Source organism: Triturus cristatus, chromosome 3_1 (genome assembly GCF_964204655.1).
Source record: "Triturus cristatus chromosome 3_1, aTriCri1.1, whole genome shotgun sequence".
NCBI lineage: Eukaryota > Metazoa > Chordata > Amphibia > Caudata > Salamandridae > Triturus > Triturus cristatus.
Window position 1 is genome coordinate 8,472,781 of NC_140583.1, and position 25,654 is coordinate 8,498,434.

General features: G+C 46.2%; 1 protein-coding gene and 1 long non-coding RNA gene across 6 annotated transcripts in view; one reads left to right on the forward strand and one right to left on the reverse strand.

Moving 5' to 3' along the window:
* Window positions 1-25,654, reverse strand: part of AGBL2 (AGBL carboxypeptidase 2) — a 1,238,365-nt gene that overhangs the window by 740,237 nt on the left and 472,474 nt on the right. The window lies entirely within an intron of this gene.
* On the forward strand, window positions 7,282-9,375 carry LOC146859585 (uncharacterized). Its single transcript, XR_014979037.1, has 4 exons — window positions 7,282-7,624; window positions 8,102-8,368; window positions 8,462-8,562; window positions 8,945-9,375. It is a non-coding gene; the product is annotated as an uncharacterized LOC146859585 (long non-coding RNA).

The following is a 25,654-nucleotide window of genomic DNA, read 5'->3' on the forward strand; positions in this document are numbered from 1 at the left end:
AAATTGCGAATGCTTTTAGGGAATCGCAAATTGTGAATCCCTATTTGGGATGCCTCAAAGCCTTTCCTAAATGCGTCTTTGCATTTAGGAAACGCTAATTACCATCAACTGCAAGTTGATGGTAATTTGAAAATAAGTTGAAAATTGCACAAAAATGCATTTTTCAGAGTGCCATATGGCACACACATATGCCCTTAGGGCATATGTGTGCGCCACATGAGCATACATGCAAATTTGGGGGTGCAGCAGGGTGGCTTTAAGGCCCCCTAGCACCCTTCAAATTGCATTCGTAATTTGCGAGTACCTATAGTACCTATAGGCCCATAGGAATGAATGGGAAGGCATTCCTTAATTGCGAATCGCAATTTGGGATTCGCAATTAAGGAATGTGTAGGTATCACAAATATTTTTGCAAACCCTACATGCATAGGCAATGGCGATTCCTTAATAGCGATCCCTTAATAATCGCTATTAAGGAAGCGTAATTGCCTAGCTTGAGGCATGTGCCCGTTTGTTCCACCCCAGCAGGAAGGGTAATACACCTACACAACTACTGGTGAGGGTTGCATATCAATGCCACCGCTGCAGTCTTCGCGTCACACATCTGACACCACCATACGTATAGTCTCTTCCCATACTGGGCACACCCAGGTGACACCAAGCAATATCTAGAATAAAACTTATACACTTGGAGGAGGCAGGCATTCAAACATTAGGTGATATATACAATGATGGGTCACTTATCCCATTTGAGTATCTGGCTGAAAGCTCGGGCCTACCACAGAGCCAGTTCCTGCGTCACGCCGCAGTGACACGCACGCTGCGCGCATCGTAGGGGAATGTGGCACAGGATGGTTTGCAGAATCCCTCACAACCCACACGGCACCACAATTACTCTCCTTACGTGCCCATTGAGACACAGACCTACAGCGACCCAGCACAGAACGGGAGTGGGAAAGTATACTTGGAAGCCCCATATGGATCCCCCGCAATGCTAGATTTTGACTCATCCAATATTATATAACACATAGGGCCTATTTGACGTGGGAAAAAATAAACAAATATTTTGTCCGCGCAGATGCCAAATGCACGAGGTGTGACGAGGCAGGCGCAGATCTATTGCATATGCTGTGGTCATGTAAAGCTATACATACATATTGGGGATGGTCATTAGGTGCTTGACCCAGTGCACGGAACGAGCATTGGACTGGACATGGGAAAAATGCATACTGGGTCTGTATCAAAGATCAAAAAAATATTAAGTGCCGTCTAGATATATAGACCTGGGCCTAATAGTGGCCAAGCGATTACTTACGTGCAGCTGGAAGTCCACTGCCCCCCAGCAACAATGGCCTGGTATTAATCCCTATTATGCTGGGCACAAGCGGAAAGTATCGCGCTGGGAAAGCAGCCATCGGCAACCGCGTGGGACGCAATTTTATCAGACTTCCGCACGGCCTGGCAGAGACATTTGAGACGCTAGCGGTCACTCTTGAGAGTGATGAGGGGCAGTCAGCAGAATGAACGGCAAATATTCAGGCCCCAAAAGACACATTGATCAGGACTCTGGGCATTGGCAGACATATGAGATTGAATTCACATACTGAAAGAGCAAAGCTTGGTGGCTGGCACATTTCAAAGATATGAAGTAGCACCAGACGTGATACACGAGGTGATGCACAAGCATAATGTAGACGATCCAAGGGGAAGGGTAGATGTTATGTTATGTCAATGCTATGTTGATTATGGTTGAGTTCTGAATGCCACGACATTATGCCAGCTGATAGCGCACTGGACTTGAAAATCTCTGATAATGGCTGAGATGTACAATGTCACAACTGCATTGTTTATACAGTATTAATATATTGATTGTTCTGCATTGCAGAAATACCGGATGTTATGAAAAAGGAAATGTTGTTTTCACAATAATAATAAAAACAAATGTAAACAAAAAAAAAAAGAGGGTAAAGACGTTGTAGAACTCCAGCAAGACCCGAAGGGTGATGAACCTCGATACTCCCTCCCAGGCCCTGATCACATGAAGAAGGTAAATACAATGGTAAAACTCCAGCGAGACCCGTCGAGTGAAGAACCACGATATGCCCTCCTAAGCCCTGATGCCATGAAGAAGGTAAAGATGCTCGTAGAACCCCAGGAAGACCTGTAGGTTGATGAACCTCGATACTCCCTCCCAGGCCCTGATCCCATGAAGAAGGTAAAGATGCTCACAAAACTCCAGGACGACCTGTAGGTTGATGAACCTCGATACCACCTCCCAGGCCCTGATCCCATGAAGAAGGTAAAGATGCTCGTAGAACCTCAGGAAGACCTGTAGGTTGATGAACCTCGATACTACCTCCCAGGCCCTGATCACATGAAGAAGGTAAAGATGCTCGTAGAATCCCAGGAAGACCTGTAGGTTGATGAACCTCGATACTCCCTCCCAGGCCCTGATCCCATGAAGAAGGTAAAGATGCTCGTAGAACCTCAGGAAGACCTGTAGGTTGATGAACCTCGATACTCCCTCCCAGGCCCTGATCCCATGAAGAAGGTAAAGATGCTCACAGAACTCCAGGAAGACCTGTAGGTTGATGAACCTCGATACTCCCTCCCAGGCCCTGATCCCATGAAGAAGGTAAAGATGCTCACAGAACTCCAGGAAGACCTGTAGGTTGATGAACCTCGATAGTCCCTCCCAGGCCCTGATCACATGAAGAAGGTAAAGACGATGGTAAAACTCCATCAAGACCCTTAGGGTGATGAACCTCGATACTCCCTCACTGGCACTGATCACATGAAGAAGGTAAAGATGCTCATAGAACCCCAGGAAGACCTGTAGGTTGATGAACCTCGATACCACCTCCCAGGCCCTGATCCCATGAAGAAGGTAAAGATGCTCGTAGAACCTCAGGAAGACCTGTAGGTTGATGAACCTCGATACTACCTCCCAGGCCCTGATCACATGAAGAAGGTAAAGATGCTCGTAGAATCCCAGGAAGACCTGTAGGTTGATGAACCTCTATACTCCCTCCCAGGCCCTGATCCCATGAAGAAGGTAAAGATGCTCGTAGAACCTCAGGAAGACCTGTAGGTTGATGAACCTCGATACTCCCTCCCAGGCCCTGATCCCATGAAGAAGGTAAAGATGCTCACAGAACTGCAGGAAGACCTGTAGGTTGATGAACCTCGATACTCCCTCCCAGGCCCTGATCCCATGAAGAAGGTAAAGATGCTCACAGAACTCCAGGAAGACCTGTAGGTTGATGAACCTCGATAGTCCCTCCCAGGCCCTGATCCCATTAAGAAGGTAAAGATGCTCGTAGAACCCCAGGAAGAGCTGTAGGTTGTTGAACCTCGATACTCCCTCCTAGGCCCTGATCACACGAAGAAGGTAAAGAAGATGGTAAAACTCCATCAAGACCCGTAGGGTGATGAACCTCAATACTCCCTCACTGGCACTGATCACATGGAGAAGGTAAAGATGCTCGTAGAACCCCAGGAAGAGGTGTAGGTTGATGATCCTCGATACTCCCTCTCAGGCCCTGATCACATCAAGAAGGTAAAGATGCTCGTAGAACCCCAGGAAGACCTGTAGGTTGATGAACCTCGATAGTCCCTCCGAGGCCCTGATCACATCAAGAAGGTAAAGATGCTTGTAGAACCCCAGGAAGACCTGTAGGTTGATGAACCTCGATATGCCCTCCTAGGCCCTGATCACATGAAGATGGTAAAGACGATGGTAAAACTCCATCAAGACCCTTAGGGTGATGAACCTCGATACTCCCTCACTGGCACTGATCACATGAAGAAGGTAAAGATGCTCATAGAACCCCAGGAAGACCTGTAGGTTGATGAACCTCGATACCACCTCCCAGGCCCTGATCCCATGAAGAAGGTAAAGATGCTCGTAGAACCTCAGGAAGACCTGTAGGTTGATGAACCTCGATACTACCTCCCAGGCCCTGATCACATGAAGAAGGTAAAGATGCTCGTAGAATCCCAGGAAGACCTGTAGGTTGATGAACCTCTATACTCCCTCCCAGGCCCTGATCCCATGAAGAAGGTAAAGATGCTCGTAGAACCTCAGGAAGACCTGTAGGTTGATGAACCTCGATACTCCCTCCCAGGCCCTGATCCCATGAAGAAGGTAAAGATGCTCACAGAACTGCAGGAAGACCTGTAGGTTGATGAACCTCGATACTCCCTCCCAGGCCCTGATCCCATGAAGAAGGTAAAGATGCTCACAGAACTCCAGGAAGACCTGTAGGTTGATGAACCTCGATAGTCCCTCCCAGGCCCTGATCCCATTAAGAAGGTAAAGATGCTCGTAGAACCCCAGGAAGAGCTGTAGGTTGTTGAACCTCGATACTCCCTCCTAGGCCCTGATCACACGAAGAAGGTAAAGAAGATGGTAAAACTCCATCAAGACCCGTAGGGTGATGAACCTCAATACTCCCTCACTGGCACTGATCACATGGAGAAGGTAAAGATGCTCGTAGAACCCCAGGAAGAGGTGTAGGTTGATGATCCTCGATACTCCCTCTCAGGCTCTGATCACATCAAGAAGGTAAAGATGCTCGTAGAACCCCAGGAAGACCTGTAGGTTGATGAACCTCGATAGTCTCTCCGAGGCCCTGATCACATCAAGAAGGTAAAGATGCTTGTAGAACCCCAGGAAGACCTGTAGGTTGATGAACCTCGATATGCCCTCCTAGGCCCTGATCACATGAAGATGGTAAAGACGATGGTAAAACTCCATCAAGACCCTTAGGGTGATGAACCTCGATACTCCCTCACTGGCACTGATCACATGAAGAAGGTAAAGATGCTCATAGAACCCCAGGAAGACCTGTAGGTTGATGAACCTCGATACCACCTCCCAGGCCCTGATCCCATGAAGAAGGTAAAGATGCTCGTAGAACCTCAGGAAGACCTGTAGGTTGATGAACCTCGATACCACCTCCCAGGCCCTGATCACATGAAGAAGGTAAAGATGCTCGTAGAATCCCAGGAAGACCTGTAGGTTGATGAACCTCGATCATCCCTCCCACAGCGTTGGCGTTCACCACAGCCCTATCCAGTGCAGGATTACTGTTGGCGTTCACCACAGCCCTATCCAGTGCAGGATTACTGTTGGCGTTCACCACAGCCCTATCCAGTGCAGGATTACTGTTGGTTCTCTGTAACACTATTCCGTGCAGGATTACGGGTGGGGTTCTCTGTGGCACTATCCAGTGCAGGATTGCTGTTGGGGTTCATAACCTCACTATCTAGTGCAGGATTACTGTTGGTTCCCTGTAAAACTATCTAGTGCAGGATTGCTGTTGGGGTTCACCACAGCACTATCAAGGGCCAGAGAACAGATGGGGTTTACAACAGTACTATCCAGTGTAGGAGTGCAGATGGTGTTCACCACAGCCCTATCCAGTGTAGGATTACTGTTGGTGTTCACCACAGCCCTATCCAGTGCAGGACTACTGTTAGCATTCACCACAGCCCTATTCGGTGCAGGACTACTGTTGGTGTTCACCACAGCCCTATCCAGTGCAGGATTACTGGTTGGGTTCACCACTGCACTATCCTGTGGAGGATTACTGTTGGTTCTCTAACTCTATTCAGTGCAGGATTACTGTTGCATTCCCCACAGCACTATCCAGTGCAGGATTACTGTTGGGGTTCACCACAGCCCTATCCAGTGCAGGATTACTATTGGGGTTCACCACAGCCCTATCCAGTGCAGGATTACTGTTGGGGTTCACCACAGCCCTATCCAGTGCAGGATTATTGTTGGCGTTCACCACAGCCCTATCCAGTGCAGGATTACTATTGGGGTTCACCACAGCCCTATCCAGTGCAGGACTACTGTTGGCGTTCACCACAGCCCTATCCAGTGCAGGATTACTGTTGGTTCTCTGTAACACTATTCCGAGCAGGATTACGGGTGGGGTTCTCTGTGGCACTATCCAGTGCAGGACTGCTGTTGGGGTTCATAACAGCACTATCCAGTGGAGGAGCACAGATGGGTAGCCTATTTAGGAAATTGACAGCTAAAAATACGATACTCCAGTATGAGAGTTTCCATCCCACTTGTCAGAAGGACCCAATCCCTTTTGGGGAATTCCTTCATGTCCGTCGTAATTGTACGAATATGGAGGACTTCCACAAACATGGAGATGCCCTTAAGAAACGTCTATTAGCTCGGGGTTATCCACATCGCCTTGTTAGACATGCATATAAGAGAGCGAAATATTATGACCGAGACGCTCTATTACAAGAGAGTAGACGTGTACAACGAGATCAGATCACATGTGTAATTAATCATTCTTGTTTGAATAATAAAATAAAAAATGTGATTAATAAGAACTGGAGAATCCTTAATACAGATGAGAACGGGATTCAACTTCAGCAACCACTAGTGACATACAGAAGAAATCGAAATTTGCGAGATCTTTTGGTCCACACAAGAAACAAGGCCCCTAGTACTCACCATCAAACTACCATCACTCAGAAAAAGATGTGAGATGGTGTATTATAGAGAAGATGCAGAGTAAAGCAGGTTTACCAACAGAACTAACACGGAAGAAGCGCAAAACCTTTTGGATTTTTCATTTGAATAGTGTTAAGAAGGGCCTGAATGAAGATATAGTGTGGCATGTTACGTAACTTGGACTTTGTCCATAGCTGTAGGCTTGCGGTTCTTTTTACTAAGAGTTGTTGTAATGACAAAAAGTGTAGGTTTATCTGAATCTTGTCTGGCCCGGAGATATAGGAGTCACTCAGGGCTCTGAGTGACCATTTTGCACCGGGATAAGGAACTGCCAGGACTGTAACTGATTTGACAATACAAGACTGGTATTCCATTGTGGGGCTGAATATATACCTCGACATGGAATTAAAAATATATGAAAAAGGACATTTGTTGTGGATGAGACAAATCTAATGCCAGGGTGAGACATTTGGGATTTTAAGACATGCTGGTCACTTACTTTTGAGGTTTTTGAATCCTGGGGAAAAGACACATTTATTGAAATGTTCATGTATAATAGAGAAATAGAACTTCAGGGTATTCATGGTTTTACCTGACCCACCTAAGCCCTTTTTTCTGGCACCTATAGCACCCAATATTGCGGTTTGTTTTTTCTCTATATTATATTGTTATGAACTCCTGCGTAATTGTCCATGACATTTTTTACTATCGCCGTTCCTATTGGAAAAATGCAACTTAAGATGGCATTCACCGCTCAGTATTATTGTAGTCCCCTCTCTATGGTTATGACTGCCACTCTGTGTTACTTGTATACAGCGCCAGGTTTTGCGCGTTTAATTCTATCGGGCATGAATCATTTAAACTTTGCGTTTTGATTTAAAAGGCACACACTAGAAGGTGGAATATTGACTATTATTAAATATGCAAAAGAAGCTGGCGTTTGCCTTGTAGTACTCTTGCAGTCTTATTTCTATGGCTATGATTGCAACGCTATGTTGTTTTCATGCAGCGTCAGTTTTCGCACGCTTCTCTAATCAGGTAGTAGCTATTTAAACTTTGCGTCTTGGTGTGAAAGGGACATACTGGATTGCATATTGTGGAGTGTTCCGTGAAAGAAGCGGGAATTCATTGTAACGGGTGAGTACATAGTGTGGAGTCGGTGTTGGACGGCATTGAAAATGGTCATGATATGCGTAGGCTGCCCGAATGGACGGTATCTATGCTAAAGGAAGTTCGTGTTTAAATTCCTAGTTGGAAATAATTGGGGTAGAAGTTCGGTGAACGCCTATATCGATATTGATGTAGGGTGGAGGCGTGTTTTTCTGTGGTACGTTTATTTCCGACAAGTTTTGAGTATAGGACTCTTAATTATCACGAGGACCTATTATGTCTTGGGAGTCCTTGGTTTGGGGAATGACGTATACATGGGCTAGGGTAGTGTTGATTGAGGGTAGATATTCCCAGGGCTAGGGGCAGTGAGGCGGATAAAACATCTTTTTACATGGTGTCAATCTCCCATGTGCTATATATTTGGATATTGAGGTATTATAGAAATATGGTGTCACCATTTTGATACTATCACATGCATCATTTTACCTCTCTTTACTATTTCAGCAAGGAAGGTCGTTGTGCACCACATTGATGCCAGTTGAAAAAGTGATAAAATGAGTACCTGGCTTGATGTTTTAAGTGGAATAATGAGAAATATCCCGGATTTGTTCTAAAACATTCTTAATGGTGTGTACGTTTTTGGATTTATTTGGTTATAGTACTTGGGCCCGCGTACTCAGCTTATCAATGCCCCTAATCTTATCTTAAGGTCTCTATGAATAAATATAGTAAAGTGAAATATAACATCCCGAACAAGCAACATCGTTTCGGGTAAGGGTATATGTGGAGTCATTTAGATATATCATCTAAGAGTTTTCTTCAACCTATGAATTGATTATGGTATCAAATCTATTATTTGTGCAGCTAAAAGCGCCAGTACTCAATTAGAAAAACAGAAAGGCCCTCGGATTGCTAAGTGGAACTTATGGATAGATGCCATTTGAATCATGAACTTTAGTACTCTCGTAAGTAATAGAGAGGATTTGGTTTATAATGAACTAGTTCGACCTTGCATGTCTCTGAGCACTTTATGAAGGGGAAAGCTTTTTGACACACACTTTTTCTTATATGCTTTTATGGGTTTGACACTAAAGTGTGAAGGTGTTTTAAATAAGCTCACACTGGTGGATGATGAGCAATTTGCTTTTATTTTTTTATTTTATGTTTTGATTATTTTGGACTTTCTATTAAATGTTGATACTTATGCCTCGTTGCTCCCATTGGATCTGTGGGAACGAGAAGAATCGGTGGTTTGGCTTCTATGTTTTGATGTCTTGGTCCAATCAATGAAATGACTAAAGTAAAGTATGGGCATAAAACAGTGACATTTTCTTATTGTTATTTTAGGTCCCCTGGGTGCTGTGATCGTTATATGGGTATCTGGATAGGTCCTGATGAAGGTGGTCTAACTACTCTACATACACCACCGAAACGCGTGTAGACCCTGTGTTCAGCCCTGTGCTTTGAGCATAGAACTCAATCTGGTCGTGGAGGTTTTCTGTCATTTACAACCTCCCTTGTTCAGATGCAGTTGTCTGAAGATTGTGTGAGTGTGGATGTGTTTGAATGGCTTGGTGAGTGTTTATGAGTTTCTCCAGGGGTTATTGTCTTCTTTAAGCGATTTTTTTTGTATATATATGTGTATTATATGTATTTATTGTTATCATAGAACTGATTTTGTCTTTTGAGATGGACAATACAATTATTTTGTGTATATGAAACAATGAAAAGAAAAAACGGAATGAAATAATATGAAATTTTATGAAATATATTGAGAAATGGAAAAATAAAAAAACAATGAGAATTATATTGTTGAGTGTCACTGTTGTATTTATGGCCCAGGAGAGATTAAGTCTCTTAATATAATGAATGGGTAGGCCATGAGGGAGTATTCTTAGTGTTTTACGTCCCCTTTCCCCTCTTCTCCCTGGCCTCAAAGTATATTTTTTAGAGGGGGTCCCTTTTCATGCAGTAGTTTACCACAGCACTATCCAGTGCGGGAGTACAGATGGGGTTCACCACAGCACTATCCAGTGCAGGATTACAGATGGTGTGCACCACAGCACTATCCAGTGCAGGATTACTGCTGGGGATCACCACACCACTATTCAGTGCAGGATTACCCTTGCGTTCCCCACAGCACTATCCAGTGCAGGATTGCTGCTGCGTTCCCCACAGCACTATCCAGTGCAGGATTGCTGCTGCGTTCCCCACAGCACTATCCAGTGCAGGATTGCTGTTGGTTCTCTAACTCTATCCAGTGCAGGATTACTGTTGGGGTTCACCACAGCCCTATCCAGTGCAGGATCACTGTTTGCGTTCACCACAGCCCTATCCAGTGCAGGATTACTGCTGGGGTTCACTGTGAGAAGTTGGCCTGATGTATGATGTCACTAGTTCTAGTGTACACCTTATATCAGTCCAAACACCCTTATGGTGATTGGTTGTAAAGTCAACCTTATAGACCAGCTATCCTAGTGGTAGCATGGACAAGAGCAGTCTTAGGCTAAACTCTGAATGGCATGTGAAGCCAGCTGTGATACCATATATAATCCCTTGAATACCAAATGAAAGGACACCACAACAGATATGTATATAAAATAAAGTGTATTTATTCTAGTCAAACCCTCAGCACTCTTTTTATGAGATTAGAGGTAAGTACAACACAGTCTTATTTAAGCATACATTAAGTCACACAGGTAAGTAATACAGTTAGGCCCTAGGGGCCACGCAAACCATATACTAAGTAAGTGGTATAAGGACCACTGTCACGGAAATAGAATAGGCCTAGGCCTAGGGAATCGCTGGGGCTACACTACACTAGCGTTAGTTAGGAAGTGGGAGGCCCACGGGATTCGTGTGCAGAGTGGAAACACTCATGCGTAATGCGTAAAAGTCAATAGCAATAGTACAGTTTAGAAAACGATAGATTTAGGACACTTCCGGAGTAGCTAGGAAGTCGAGACTTGAAAACTAGACACTAGGATAGTCACTATCCTGATGAGCACCGGAGTACCCAAGTTACCTAGCCCACAGGCTGTGGGTGCATAGGGGTGAAGATGCGTCGGTTTTCGTCGTCGACTCCTATGGATGCCTGAAGAAAGATGCTGACAGGAAGTCAGTGAAGAGTGTCCGGGGGATCCCAAGGCTGGGATCAAGAAGAGAGGAGACCTGCAAGCAGAAGGGACAGAGTCAAGGTCACTAGCCAGTGACCACGTGGAACCAGGAAGGAACCAGGCGATGTCGTGAAGATTGCAGGTGAAGGTGAAGCTTGTCGCTGCAGCCAGGAGGACCAGGAAGCGTCGAGGACGACCAGGAGGCGAGCTGTCCCACGAAGGCTCTTGCTGTCGGCGGCGTCGAAGTTGGACTAGGACTCACCAAGCCTTGGCAAGCTGAACCCACGAAGAACGGAGGACTTGCTTCTGGTGCAGACCAGGAAGGTCTGGGGTGGTTCTTCTTTGCAGAGAAGCGGGAGCCAGTCTGGAGGAGCCAAACCAGCGCAGAAGATTTCAGGGTGCGTCGTCACAAAGGCCACTAGCCAGCGGGCAAGCAACCGGACAGACGCGGCAAGCAGGAAAATGCAGAAGGGCCCCACGCAGGACTCGAGGAGTGTGGGGGGCTGATCTTCGGTGCAGATGGTGCTTGGGGTTGGGGCTTCTCAATCCCCGGTGCACAACTTCGAGGGTGCCTCAGAAGCTGCGCTTTAAGTTACTAGCCACTTTTCCCAGGTAGCCGGTCCCACGTCGCTCGTCGCCTCCACGGATCTCAGCTTTGCTGTGGATGTGGATCAGGGTCGGAGAAGTCTGGAAGTCAAGGCTCTGGTCTGGCTCTGCAGTCGGTTCCTCGTAGAACGTGGGCAAAGCAAAGGGTAGTCTCTTGATGGTGCCTGTTTGCACAGGGTAGCCACTCCTTGGCCACAAGGGAGATTCTTCAGTCTTCTTCTTATGTCGAAGGTCCAGAGTTTCTGTTCAAGTTGCAGGTTCAGGATAATCTAAAGTCTTGAGGCCCAACTCCCACTCTTATACTAATCTGGGGGGCTGGGATACCTGCTAGGTCACGCCTTATGGGTGGGACCTGGGAGGGGGTGGTTACACCCACTTCCCTTTGTCCAGTTTCGCGCCAGAGCTGGGGCTGGAGTGCCCCAGCGCCGGTTTGAACTCGACTATGCAAGGAACACCTTGTGTGCCCCAGGCATGTCTCATTCCTTTCAGCCCACCCTGCCCCAATACACTAAAGGCTGTCTGGGGAGGTGCTAGCACCTCCCCAAGCAGGAAACCTATTGTCCAGGCCTCCCTGGCTGGGATCACTCCCAGCTGCAGGAGGTCAGACTTGTGTCGTGGCAGCAGCATCCATTTTGTGATGCTGAGGCTTTGGTCAGAGGCTAACAGTGAAGTATGATTTTAACATGCCCTTCCCTCTAGAAGGGGGGAATAATATCCTTATGTCCAGAAATGGCATGGGGGTATTATTCCACAGTGTTAGACACCTTACACGACATGTTTTGATAAAGCCAAACCATAGTTACCATAACCGTCTAAGATTATAAGGCACTTTAAGAGTATATGGTAGGCTATATCATAGAACAGCTATAAGGACTTGGTTCCGAAAGCTGCAGACAGGCTCAGCTCAGGCTAGAGCACCATCTCACATGTTACCAAGCACTCTGCCTCCAGGATTGTTAAGGCCTGCCATAGGAGTGGCTGATAGGTACACATGTGTCTATATGTAAGTTAGGTATAGGAATACTACACCTCAGCAAGGGGTGATTACACGACCTTGCCCCAGCTGAGTGATCAGCCAGTTGTGTCAAAATGGAAGGCCAGGCCAGGGGTGGCATAATACATGCTGCAGCCCCTGGTAGGCCTAGGGTACACCTATGCCCTGGGTACCTAGGGTACACTGTACAGGGGCCAATAAGGTGATCCTATCCAAATGGGTTATGCACCTAAAGTACATAGTATTAATTTAGAGAGAGAACAGCAGGGCTGTGGGTCTGATTAGCAGGCCCACAGCCACATCGAAGTCGAAAACCAGTAAAGCAAAAGCAAAAAGTGGGGGTGAACATAGAAAGCAGACCCTACTCTCCTACATTCAAGACAGCACTATCCAGTGCAGGATTACTGTTGGGGTTCACCACAGCCCTATCCAGTGAAGGATTACTGCTGGGGTTCACGACAGCACTCTCCAGTGCAGGATTACTGTTGGTGTTCACCACAGCCCTATCAAGTGAAGGATTGCTGTTGGGGTTCTCTGTAGCATTAGAAAGTGCAGTAGCACAATTTTGTCAGAGTACTGGTGAAATGTTCTAGTAGTTTAGTGCTACCCTTGGGTTTTTCCTTTCTACACTTGGAGCCCCAGATGTCAAAGTACTGAACATTCAGGGAGCATGTGATGCGAATGCAGTGGGAGGGGAGTTGTTTGTATCTTTTCAGAACATTGACACCATGTTATACTATTCTCTACCCGGCCCTAGTAACAGAACACGTGTATTTGTAAAGCGCATGTTCACCCCCAAAGGCGCATCTTGGTGCTGAATAACACATTTTTATTGTTACTCAACTCAATGGTACTCATTTTATCAACCTCAGAAAGGATGAGGGGTTGACTGGACCCGCCAGGTTTGAACCTGTGACCATGAAGGCGAACACAGGCCCCTGCAGCGGATGCATTAGACCACTCAGCCACCAGACCAGGACCTAGTGAGATCCTTCCGGGCTCCCCGCCTGAACTCTCCATCATCCCTGCAAGCAGAGGACCACTCCATCCTCCTTTTCCATTCAGCCAACAGAGACCAGCGTGCCTCAATCGTGGGTTCAGTCCTTACAACCAGTGCTCCTTGGTGGCAATACTTAAAGCTGGGTTCAGTTGACACCCATATCTGTGTCATGCTCCATCTTTAACAGAGTACTGTTTAAAGTTGAATTTCTGTACTCGTATACCGTGGATAAGTTACATTAACCACTGGTATAATTTCTTATTCGATTTTAATATTCTTGATGAGTCCGAATACCCAATAACATTATCAAAAAAAGAGATAAAAGAATGTTTTTTATCCTTTAAGAGGGGGGAACGAGATAATAAATTAATAGAGACCCAAAGAACATTTGTGTTCTATAGGCAACTCAAACTTAAAAGTGGATTCCAGCAGTATTTGGAAGATGTGACAAGACCTTCGCATCAATTCGTATTATTACGTTTTAGGCTGGGAATTGTCCACCATCTCGTAGCCTTCCCGGATATGGGTAAATGCTTTAAAGTCAAGTGCCCATGTGACAATATTTCTAGCCAGAGTTGCTGCCATTTTTTACTTTTTTGTAAATTTTATGCATCACTTAGGAAATACTATCTAAAACCGATTTTTTAAAAAAAATATAATACTCGTTTAACTAAATGCTATGAGATTACTATGCAAATTGGAGAGCTCAGATATCTGTTTTTATGTGGCTAGTTTTTTCATGAAATGTAGAGCTGCCAGAAAGTCGATAGTACTTTGAAAATGTTGTTTTTATTGCAAATTTGCACATAAACATATGCCACTTTACAGCGAACTTCTATAGCTTTACGTACTGTAATAGTTGGATAGATATTGCAAATTTGCACATTTACATATTATTAGTAGATGTTTTCTTATTGCGAATTTACACAGCTTTATGTACTGTAAAAGTTAGTCAGATACTGCAATTTTGCACATTAGCATATGTCACTTTACAGCGATTTTGCTGGGTTTTATATATTGTAATAGTTCTATAAATGGATGTCTATATTCGGATCCTGGCATTCTATAGCACGATGCCCTTGGATGTTTTATTATGGATGTGTATTATAGCAATGATCTCGATGGAGGAGTACTGATAACATCGTGTTTGTAATAGTTACATATGAGGAGGATTTTATAAATGTAGATTTAATTGTTTAGCTTATATGGTTGTGTTACGCAAACCGAATAAAAGCTTTTTGAACTTGAGTCCTGGTTTATTTCACAAACTGATGAAAAGCAAGAGCTGCATAAACTAAATTCCAAAAATCAGGTTGTGTGCAGCTTGATCTCAGCTTGAGATATGTGCATCCGGGAGCGAGTAGGCAAGTGAAAACACAGACATTCACTCAAGTAAAGACTCATGGGGAGCCTTCGTAAGACGTCGCACTATCACTGCACCTCCCCCACAGTAGTCCTAGACTCGCCCAATTCAGACAAGGTAGGGACGGGAGACTATGGAATCCCGGGTTAAGGACTACACCACTAACTCCCAGCTTCCTAGCTCAGGATCCAACTTCTGGCTCATTGGTTGCAGAGCTCATTCGTAGCTGCACAGCATAACATCTCTTTATATGACACCAATCCACTGTTGTTTTTTCTCGTTGTTGGTTTTTGTTCTTTCCACTTGGTGTTCAGCTGCCCCAGATTACTTGTTTTTCCCCTAGAGGTTTCCTTCAGGTTATTGCTTGTCTTGTCTGTCTGTCTGTTTCTCTGTCGATTGTACTATTGTCCTGCTGCTGTTCAGGACTCTCTGCTTCTTGACATGGTGGGGATCAGTGCTTCCTTCCAGGTTGATGCCTGACCTTCTAACCCTCTCCTCTGCCACTCGCTCCCACGCTGGGGGTAACCCTTTACCACACAGGCTGTTATTTTGTGTCTCACGTCTCTGAACCTTTCCTATCTTATCTATAAAAAAAACTCTCTTTGTATAGTGTCAGAAAGACATTTAGTGCATCATTCCATTGACAGACACCAGTAGTAGGAAAGTAGGATCTGCTTATTATGGTTACCCCCACTTTTTGCTTCATGTGACACTGTTTTTGACTATTCTGACTGGGATCCTGTTAACCAGGACCCCAGTCTATCTGCTTTCTCCCTCTGCTACTTAGGTACACTCCATATTGGAAACTGGGGTACCCTTGTCAGTCCCTAGTATATAGTACCCAGGGCATAGGTACCCCAGAGGTCTCCCATGGGCTACAGCATGTATTATACCATCCATGAGAGGGCATGCAAAATGTAAGTACAGGCCTGCCATTGCCGCCTGTGTAAGCTGGTGCATGCACCACTTACTTTAGATATAGGTTTACTAATTCTAAGGATCACTACAATTAAAACCTATAAGTCACCCCTCTGGCAGACCTTTACAATCCTGAGGGCAGGGAGCTTGGTTCTAAGTGAGAGGGTGCCCCTGCATGAGCAGGACATCCCTGCTACCTACAGAGTCCATTCTCTCGGATTGTCAGTGTATCAGCCATTTACGACATATAGAGTGGCATTATGCAACAGTGTACTGACCAACTCTAAAAAGACTGAAAGTAACCCTATCCTGTTTGGTGTCAAACATTGTGGAATCATATCCCCAAACCCGTAACCGGTGTGGGAGGTATGATTCCAGCCCTCAGAAGTGAGCTTTGTTGAGTCGCTGGTGTTCCCGCTACCAGCCTTCTAGTCCCGGGCAGTACAAAATAGTTGCTGCCGACCAGAGACACATTTCTGCCCTCCTGCTGCTGAGCCAAGCTCGAGCAGAGGAAGGCGGAACAGTAGGCATCCTGTCACAGGGAGGTGTGACCCCCTCCCAGACAGGATTTAGTGTATCAGGGCTCGGTGGGTGCGCTTGCCAGTGACTGAAAGTCTGCATGAGGGGCACATTTGGTGTCCCTCTGCATAGTCCATTTCAAACCAGTCCTGGGAGCCGCTGGCTCCTGCCCTGGCGCGAAACTGGACAAAGGACATGGGAGAAACCTCCCCACTGTCGAGACCCTCCCCTGGGAGGGTCCCCTGAATCTGTTCAACCTTCTCCCGTGGGTACAAAAAGGATTACCTAGCTGAAGGACCCTAGATTCGACGTGGACAAGATTCTGAACCTGAAACCACTGAACTTTGATCGTCTGGACTTTGCTTGGGCCCAACTTTGTCTCCCACTCCGTCTAGAGCATTGTCTGTGCCCATGCATCACACAGGCTCTGTGCAGGACCTGTGGAGCATCAAGGACAACTGAAGACATCTCCCTTGGAGTGAAGGAGTCACTCCCCTGATACCGCAGGCGCCACATCTCGATTGACCAGTCTGCTGCTCCTCAGCTCCTATGGACTGCAAAGGCTTCAGCAACACAGGAGGTGGGTTACTACGTCCCTCGAGGTCCGAGCTGCCCTCTCACCGAGTTTGAGATCAGAATCCCTCCTCAGGGCTGCAATACCCGTACCCCTGTGCACAGCGTTCATTTGCAAGTGCATATGCTTGTTGGCGTTTCCCGAGCAAGTGCATTGGGCTCCGTGTAGCCCCAATCTCTGGCACCATTTCCTACAAAGAACTCCGGCCTCCTTGCACCGATTGCTCCATGGGCTGCTGCTTTGTGAAACTGCTAGAGGTCACCTCCCGACTCCTGTGCCTCCGGGTCCTCTTGGGTCAACACTGCTTTTCTTGGGTTCCCCTGGTTGCTCCAGGCTTGCCCTGACTCCGCTATGTTTGATGAGTCTCCTGGACCTTGGTGGTCCGAACCGTAAACTTTCTTGACCTTCTTCATGGGTTGCCGTTGCCAAGGCTTGTTGGTGCTCCTGCCAGACACCGACCCCTCAGCACTCGACATCCTTCGTGGGACAGTTCGCATTCGGCTCCTGGTCGTCCTGTGGCTGCAGAGTCGAGAACCCCCTCAACGCACCTGAAGCAGTGCTTAATTTGTGCCGGTGCCATCCGGGGATAAGCACCAGCACTTATTTAACAGGGCTGGGTCTATGGAATTGGGAGCCATGGGTATGCTCCAGAGGAGTGTTGCAGGTGCTGACTTTTTAATGGTGGAGTTTTTTTCTTTGCTTGAGCCAGTGAATTACCTGTACCGAAAACTCCTGATATAATCTGATTCGGTTGAGGTCACAACTTCAATTGGTGAAATAAGCTCCAAGCTATCCCCCCCCCCACCCCCCCTCATCAGCGGGAAGAGTGATTTGCAACCAGTGCCTTAACTGAGCTGTGGTTTCCGGTGCTTGAAGCGGCATTTAATTCTCAAAACCAGCGCTTGTGACAGCTGCCACAAGGTGGCCCTGTCTGGCTAATTTGGTGCTGATCACGACAACAGGTAACTATTCATTCAATAAACATTTAAATGACTATTACCTGCCTCCCAAGCCATACTTATAGCTTTGGTGGCCTGAAATAGTCCGAACAGTCACACTTGTGGGAGCAGCATTGCAGGGGCTACGTGTGTTGCAAGCTACAGTGGCCTCCTGACGAGAGCCCCGGCACTTATAATTTTACAAATTAAGCACTGACCTGAAGCACCCGACATCGGTGGGCATTCGTCTACCGAGCCCCTGGTCACTCCTGAGTGACCCAGACTCTGGTCCCTCTGCTTTCAGGTGCTCTTCGACAAGAATCCCCTTTGGATTCCATCAGACACTTTTCTCCTTCCCAGCAGTGGCTCTTCTTTGAAGTCCTCCATAGAGAATAACGGCGGTTTCTGACGCCACTTCAGACCTATACACCCGGGTTCCCTGGGATAGGTAACTCTGGTTCTATGGTATCCACGGGTGGGGTGGCTCTCCAACCTCCTAAGTTCCACATAGTTTCTTCAAAGTCCATTGGGAAGGGTCGTTAAACTTTAAAACTTCAACCGCGACTTCCCAATAGAATTGTACGGAGCACGCGGTCGTGTTCCCACACTGCACCCATCCTCCGTGGGGTCCCTACTTACTCACCATGGGTGGTACCTTGGGGTATATATAATCTCACTCGAGAGGGTCCAAGGAAGACTTACGCTACTCGATAGAAAATTCTATCCTATATCTCTTCCTACGTATATACTACTCACACTGAATATAGGGTAGCGCTTTTCAAATATGTAAAAAGCAAGCCACTAATCAGGATTGGGTATAACAATTGTTATGGACGAAAACCCTCACTCACCCTAGGGTGACATGCTTCATCATTGGGTTCCTCCAACATACGGGGACCGCAAGGTACCCCGTATGGGCTACGAGGAGCAGGAGTGCAAAGCACGTGTTGGAACTACCAACTCTGTATGGTAAGGAGGGGCAGAGTGCAAGAAAATAAAATAGTGTGACTTATAAAACTATCTACTTAGGCGCAACATCTTTATTCTTCCTGCCGAAGTAGTACTGCGTTAAAATGCAAGTGAATATAGGGTTGAAAAAAAATATACCCTATCTGGTGATCAACATGTTTCTGCCCAGGTGACTGAATTGTTCAAGGCATTCATCAAGAAAGTCACTCTGCTCATAAGGGGCCCTATTCACAGAACTAACTTAAGACAAAATCCTAAACTTACTACCATTTTGGAATTCACAAAAGGCACTTACTCATTTTGGTATTCACAGAAGGCACTTACTTATTTCGGTATTCACAGAAGTTAGGAGTCCTAACTTTAGGACTCCTAAATGCCTTCTGTGAATACCGAAAGCCTTAAAATTAGGATTTTTCTCAGTTTAGTAGTTGTATAGTTAGGACTCCTAACTTTAGGACTCCTAAATGCCTTCTCTGAATACCGAAAGTCTTAAAATAAGGATTTTTCTCAATTTAGTAGTAGTAAAGTTAGGACTCCTAACTTTAGGACTCCTAAACTGAGAAAAATCCTAATTTTAAGACTTTCGGTATTCACAGAAGGCATTTAGGAGTCCTAAAGTTAGGACTCCTAACTTCTGTGAATACCGAAGTGAGTAAGTGTCTTCTGTGAATACAAAAATGAGTAAGTGCCTTCTGTGAATACGAAAATGGTAGTAAGTTTAGGATTTTGTCTTAAGTTAGTTCTGTGAATCGGGCCCAAGGTGTTTAGAATATAATAAAATACTTAGGCCTTCATCTCTTGACCATCAATCGCAGTAGTTGTCTATGCGATGGATCTGGCGGCTCTGTAAGAACAATAGAACCATGTCTTTAAGAAAAGGCCGTACCCGAGTGCACCACAACCCCAATAAAGTGACCAAATTAAAAGATATTACCTATAGCATATAATTATTGTGTCTACTCAACCATCTGCCGAGTTCCATACCACGTCAAATATGCTATTAGGAAATGTATATATTTGTTAAGAACATAACCATTATAGCAGACACCAAAGCACCTGGTACACAGATATAGAAGCATGTCACCCTCGGGTGAGTGAGGGTTTTCGTCCATAACAATTGTTATGCCCAATCCTGATTAGTGGCTTGCTTTTTACATATTTGAAAAGCGCTACCCTATATTCAGTGTATGGTACCTTGGGGTCCCAGCGATCCTACCTCCTCTAGACACTGTTTATGGGTTGGTCCCCCCCTGGGGCCCACTGTGTATTAGTGCTACTTACGTTTGTTTCTGTACTACAGTATTGTGTGCTTTGTGAATATCTACGTGTTAAAGATACTGTCTCGTACTAGAGAGTTTTATATTAATACATACATATTTTTATAACTACTGTGTGGTTCTCCTTTCACTTAACCAATACTATAAGGTTGTATTCTGGTAAAACAAGCTGCTTAACATTCCTTCAAGACTAAACCTGACGGCTGCTCTCCACAGCTACCATTTGGATAGCTTTCTAAGGCTATCTTTGACCTCTTAAATCACCATAAGGGTCGTTTGGACCGGTGCAAGGGGCCCACTTTAATTAGTGGACAGCATATACCAGGCCAACTTCTCACACCAGTCCATTCCGTTTATTCTCAAAAGCACACCCTGTACTTATCATGGCATGCTCTCATACCCCTGTATCCCTCTTACTCTTGTGAGGCATTCAACTTCTTGATATTCGCTGGAAAGACTTGGGGACGGCTGGGATTATCCGTGGATCTAGCCTCACCCAAAGCTCGATGTGAAGATATTTACAATGTTTAATCGCTCCTGGCTAATTTTACCCATCCAGCCTTCAAGCTTCATGAGGCAATTGTTAGTATTGTACTTAAATCCCATAGAGTCAGGATAGCTCTGACGTTTAGCAGGAGAACATCTCCTCGAGTGGAGCCATGAAGGAGCTCAAATCAGAATGTGTGCGACACGCAGGGCAGTTTTGGTGCAACTAGGAGGAGTGAACTGGCTGATCATAAGTTCCATGAGAGTATATATCAGGATAGGGTGCCGGGCACATAACACAAACACAATGAATGCTAGGGAATGGGAGCCACCCTTTATTTTGTTTGTCCCTCTCCAAATTCCCACAGATGGCAGTCTCGTGAAGACGAGGAAGTATTTCTACCCCTGGTGACACAGAGTGCTGCAGGTCTGGCGAGTGCGCATTTGTATTGTGACAGCGCCGTGTTATATGCTGGAAAGCAACAAAGTGTGTTCAATATTTTATACAAGCTACAACTCCTGGGCGAATTTTGGTGGTATTGTAAGCTGTTTCTATGATGGCGCCTAAGCATTGGGTGGAGCAACACAGGCCTCTACGTGAATCGGTCTCAGCTCCCAACGCCCATCTCACACTCCAACCCAGCAGTCAGGAACACCGGATGCTTTCGATGGATCTACGATGATGCCCCCTGGGCTGATCCCAAAACTGTTTTTACCTACCGCGGAGCGTGAACAACCTTGGCCGATGCCCGGTGGAGCTGTCCTATGCAGCTATAGAGGAGTCTGGCCCCTTGGCCGTCACCTACCCAGCTGGTCATCTGATATTGTTTTTCCTTGTCTCCCCGTTTGTGTCTCCTTCTCTCCCCCTTCGATGGAATGATGACGACGCCCCCTGGGCAGATCTAAAACTGTTTGTACCCACCACGGAAACCGAGCAACCTTGGCCGATGCCCGGTGGAGCTGTCCTATGCAGCTATAGGAGTATGGCCCCTTGGCCGTCACCTACTCGGCCAGTCATGTGAAATTGTTTTTTCTTGTCTCCCCGTTTGTGTCTCTTTCCCTCCCTCTTCGATGGAACTATGACAAAACCCCTTGGGCAGATACCAAAACTGTTTTTACCTACCGCAGAGCCCGAGCAACCTTGGCCGATGCCCGTTGGAGCTGTCCTATAAAGCTATAGAGGAGTCTGGTCCCTTGGCCGTCAGCTACCCAGCCGGTCATCTGACATTGTTTTCCTCACCTCCCCGTTCGTGTCTCCTTCCCTCCCCCTCCTCCTCCCTCTGTGATTCTTTGATTCAAACTGATGTAACTATGTATCCTGTAACTCGCTGATGCTCATGTAAAGCGCTCTGATACCTCCGGGTCTAGCCAGCGCTATATAATACTTTGCAAATAAAAAGGTATCCAAGATAATTGGGTAATTCTCATCACCCACAGTGTCTTGGCACGCTTCATCATAGGTGACCTAACCACCCCGAATGTATGATGTTACAACGCATACATTTACAATGCATTCCTTTACAACACAGTTTTTACATCGCAACATCCTTTACAACGCATACATTTACATCACATACCACAGCAACACATTTTTTAAAACTACATTTCCAGCGCATTCCATTACATCGCACTATACATTTACAATACATACCATTACAACGCATACCATTACATTGCATTTAAGGTAATTGTTGGATAGTGTAGGGGTAAAAATCACTATTCTAACTCCAGGGGGTGCAACAGTAGGGTAAGTGTTGGATAGTGTAGGGGTACTATACGTTGTAATGGTATGCGTTGTAATGACATGTGATGTAATGCCTGCGTTGTAGTGACATGCGTTATAGTGTCATGCATTGTAGTCACATGTAATGTAATGGCTGTGTTGTGGTGACTTGCATTGTAAAGGATGTTGTGATGTAATGACTGCGTTGTAAATGTAGTGCGATGTAATGACTGTGTTGTAAAGGTTGTTTCCCAACCACCCCATGGTACAAGTTTCGGCAGGACGAGTGCTCTGTACATATGCAGGCTGTCACTTTTCCTTTGAGCACTGTATAACTACAGGGATGTGCACCCTTGACACGACCATAACACTTCACTAACTATATTAGGGTTTTCCAATCAGGAAAAAGATACAACGGTATGAGAGTTGTTTCCTCATTAGTAGCATGGTTTGAGTGCATTTAGAAAAGGAACATTTAAGACAGCCCTGAGGAAGGCAGTTTGACCCAAATAGGCGAGGACAAGGCCAAAACATGTAGGCAATTTGTACATAGTAGTATTAACATTGGTACATGCATTAGGTTTCGCTTGTGTGATTAATAATAAGCTGTTGGAAGTTGTAGCTTGCTGAGTACTTGTACAATATAAGTTACAGAAAGTCTGCTAAGGTGTTATGACTTATTTCAGTACAAAATGTCAATATATTGTGCTGTAGCTAGTGGTCTAGTGCGGGTCAGTAATAGCAACATTTAGAAAAATGAAAGAGGGAAATAATAGAATTAATTGATGCAACAGCATGTGTCTAGAGCAGTTCTGACAACCTTTGGGCCCAGTGCCACTGCACCTGCTCCACAATTCAAACCATGCCCCTATTGCCTGCAAGATAACTGCACTTGTGACTGCCTGTTTCATAGTAAAATATTGCAATAGTTGGTGTTTAAAGGGGTTCCCAGAGCTTTGGGCCCCAGTGTCACTGCAACTACTGCACCACTGAAATCATGGCCCTAGTGCCTGCAAGGGTAACTGCACTTGTGGCTGCCAGTTTAGTAGGAAAATGTAGCATAGCATAGCTTTTAAATATTAACCTTATTTTTCCTGTTTTTCCAGCACGCAGCTCCATGGCTCACTCGGGCAGTGCTAAATCCCGCTTCAGACTGCGGTTTTAGCCCCCGTGGTTCGCCCCCAGACTGCATTTGCCACCAGCCGTCAGTTTTTCTTTTTTTTCTTAACCAGGTTTTACCAGGTTTATTTTATTTTAAAAAATGGTTCTCTATTTTTGTTGACTGCCTTACTCCTGTGCAGCCTTCTGTAGTGTTGCGCTCTCGTCCTCACGCACTACGTGGTGACGTAGCGCGCAAGGACGCGTGAAGACGGGCGACCGCGCATGCGCGAAGGGGTATTAAGACCGCGAGGTCGCGTCTTTCCCGGCGCTCTCCCGTCTATGCCAAATAAACTATATTTCTGGCTAAATATATTGTGCCTGGTGATACTCTTTCGTAGCAGGAACCTGCAACTTTACAGTGGCGACGAGGGTGGGATCTGAGTGAAAAATAGGTGGGAAAAACAAGAGGGAACGTAGTCACCCCACCAAGAAGCCCTGACTGGCCGAGAAGGCACCAGAGAGGACCACAGGAGGATAAACCACCACCAAGGAGCACAACACGGCGGGAGAGCGTGGCAGAGGCAGCATAAAGGGACAGAAGACAACCACAAGGGAAGTACCAGGTGTGGGGCTGAAAAAAAAAAAAAAAAACGACGGACATCTCCAATCCAAAGAGACCCTGGCGGAAGCAGCAGCACGCAGAGACAGGGGAGCAGGAGAACCCCGACAAGATCAAGCGCAAGGTGAGAGCACGGACGCGCCAGGCAGTCCAAGAGGCCCAGGGGCGGTGCCAGAAGGACGCGCTACGATGAGCACGCAAGCATCTTCACTGACGACGCCAATCCCGTTCTTGCCGAGACCAGGAGAACCTCAAATGAAATGGGAGGATTGGAGAGAGTACTTCAAGAACTATATTGCAGCCCTGGAAGATGAAAATGGGGAGGCCTTCCCCAGTGCGAGGAAGAAAAGGATCCTCCTGCACAATCTAGGCCCGGAAGGAATAAGGGTCTTTCAGAATCTAGTACCCACACCCAGGCCGAACGCAGATGGCGACGTATTCAGGCACGCCATAGAAGACCTCGACACCCACTACCGTCCTGCTGTGTGCGTCTCCATTGACCGGTATAATTTCCAGCAAAGGAAACAAGAAACCGGCGAATCCATAGATTATTATGTGGCGGCGTTGAGGAAGTTGGCGGTAACGTGCAAGTTTGGAGTCCTGAATGACGAGTTCCTAAAATATCAGATAGTTATGCACACCACCAACAAAACAGTGCAAGACAAGTTGTGGACAAACAGTGAGGCATCACTGAAGGAAGTAATTGCCATGGTAAAAAAGGCGGAAATGTCGAAAAGGTGTGCTGACGCAGCAAAAAGGGAGACCCTCCAGAAGACCATGGTGAACAAGGTGGACGACGCTGAACCACAGGGAAGGAGTAAAACCATGCCGCCCGAAGGGAAAGGACAGAATAAGTGGAAAGGGAAACCGGGACAAACATGGAAGCAGAATAGAGACAACAGTACGACGTGCTGCAGGTGTGGTAGTCAAGCGCATACTGCCCAGGACAAACGTTGCCCAGCGTTCCGAGCAAAATGTATGTTCTGCGGCATAATGGGGCACTACGAAAAGGTTTGTCGCCGGAAACCGAAGAGACCAATGGTGAAGTACGTGATGCAAGACCAACAGGAGGAAGAAGAAGAACACGATGAGGAAGATGGGGTATTATGCGTGAACGAACAAGTGCTAGGCATCGAGGGCAAGCGCTCCCGCAAGTCACAATGCGACATGGTAATAGGTGTGAAGATCGAGATTGTAGTTGACTCAGGATCTCCATACACCATTGTCCAAAGAGCAGTGTGGAAGGAAGAATTTGAGCCCAGCTTGGGATCAAGGCTAGAACCACCGGACATACGACCAGTGTCGTACACAGGCGAACCCATTCCCATGGTGGGATACAGGAAGTTAAACTTCGAATTTAAGGGAAGATGTGCGGAGTGCAAACTATACGTAGCAGAGAAAGGCCCATCCGTCCTAGGATGGATGGATCAAGGGGACCTAGGGATCAAGCTAGACCCAGGAGGGGACACGCAAGTGCTCATGACAACTCCTGGGAGCTGGCCGGAACTGGAGGAAATGAAAAGCAAATTCCCAAAGGTATTTGGCGGGAAAGTTGGCAAATTAGAGAAATTCACACAAGATCGTACTCAAGGAAGTACAACTGGAGCTACGTAGACTAGAAGAAAATGTAATAATAGAGCCCATAGACAGCTCGGAATGGCTGGCCCCCTTGGTCGTAGCCATGAAACCCAATGGAAAAGTCCGTCTGTGTGTGGACCTTCGAGAACTGAACAAGTGCCTAGTAGTGGAAAAATTCCCATTGCCGCGCATCGAAGAAATGTTGTCCAAAACGAAGGGGGTAAAGTGGTTTTCCACTATCGACCTCACCTCTGCATATCACCAGATAGATCTACA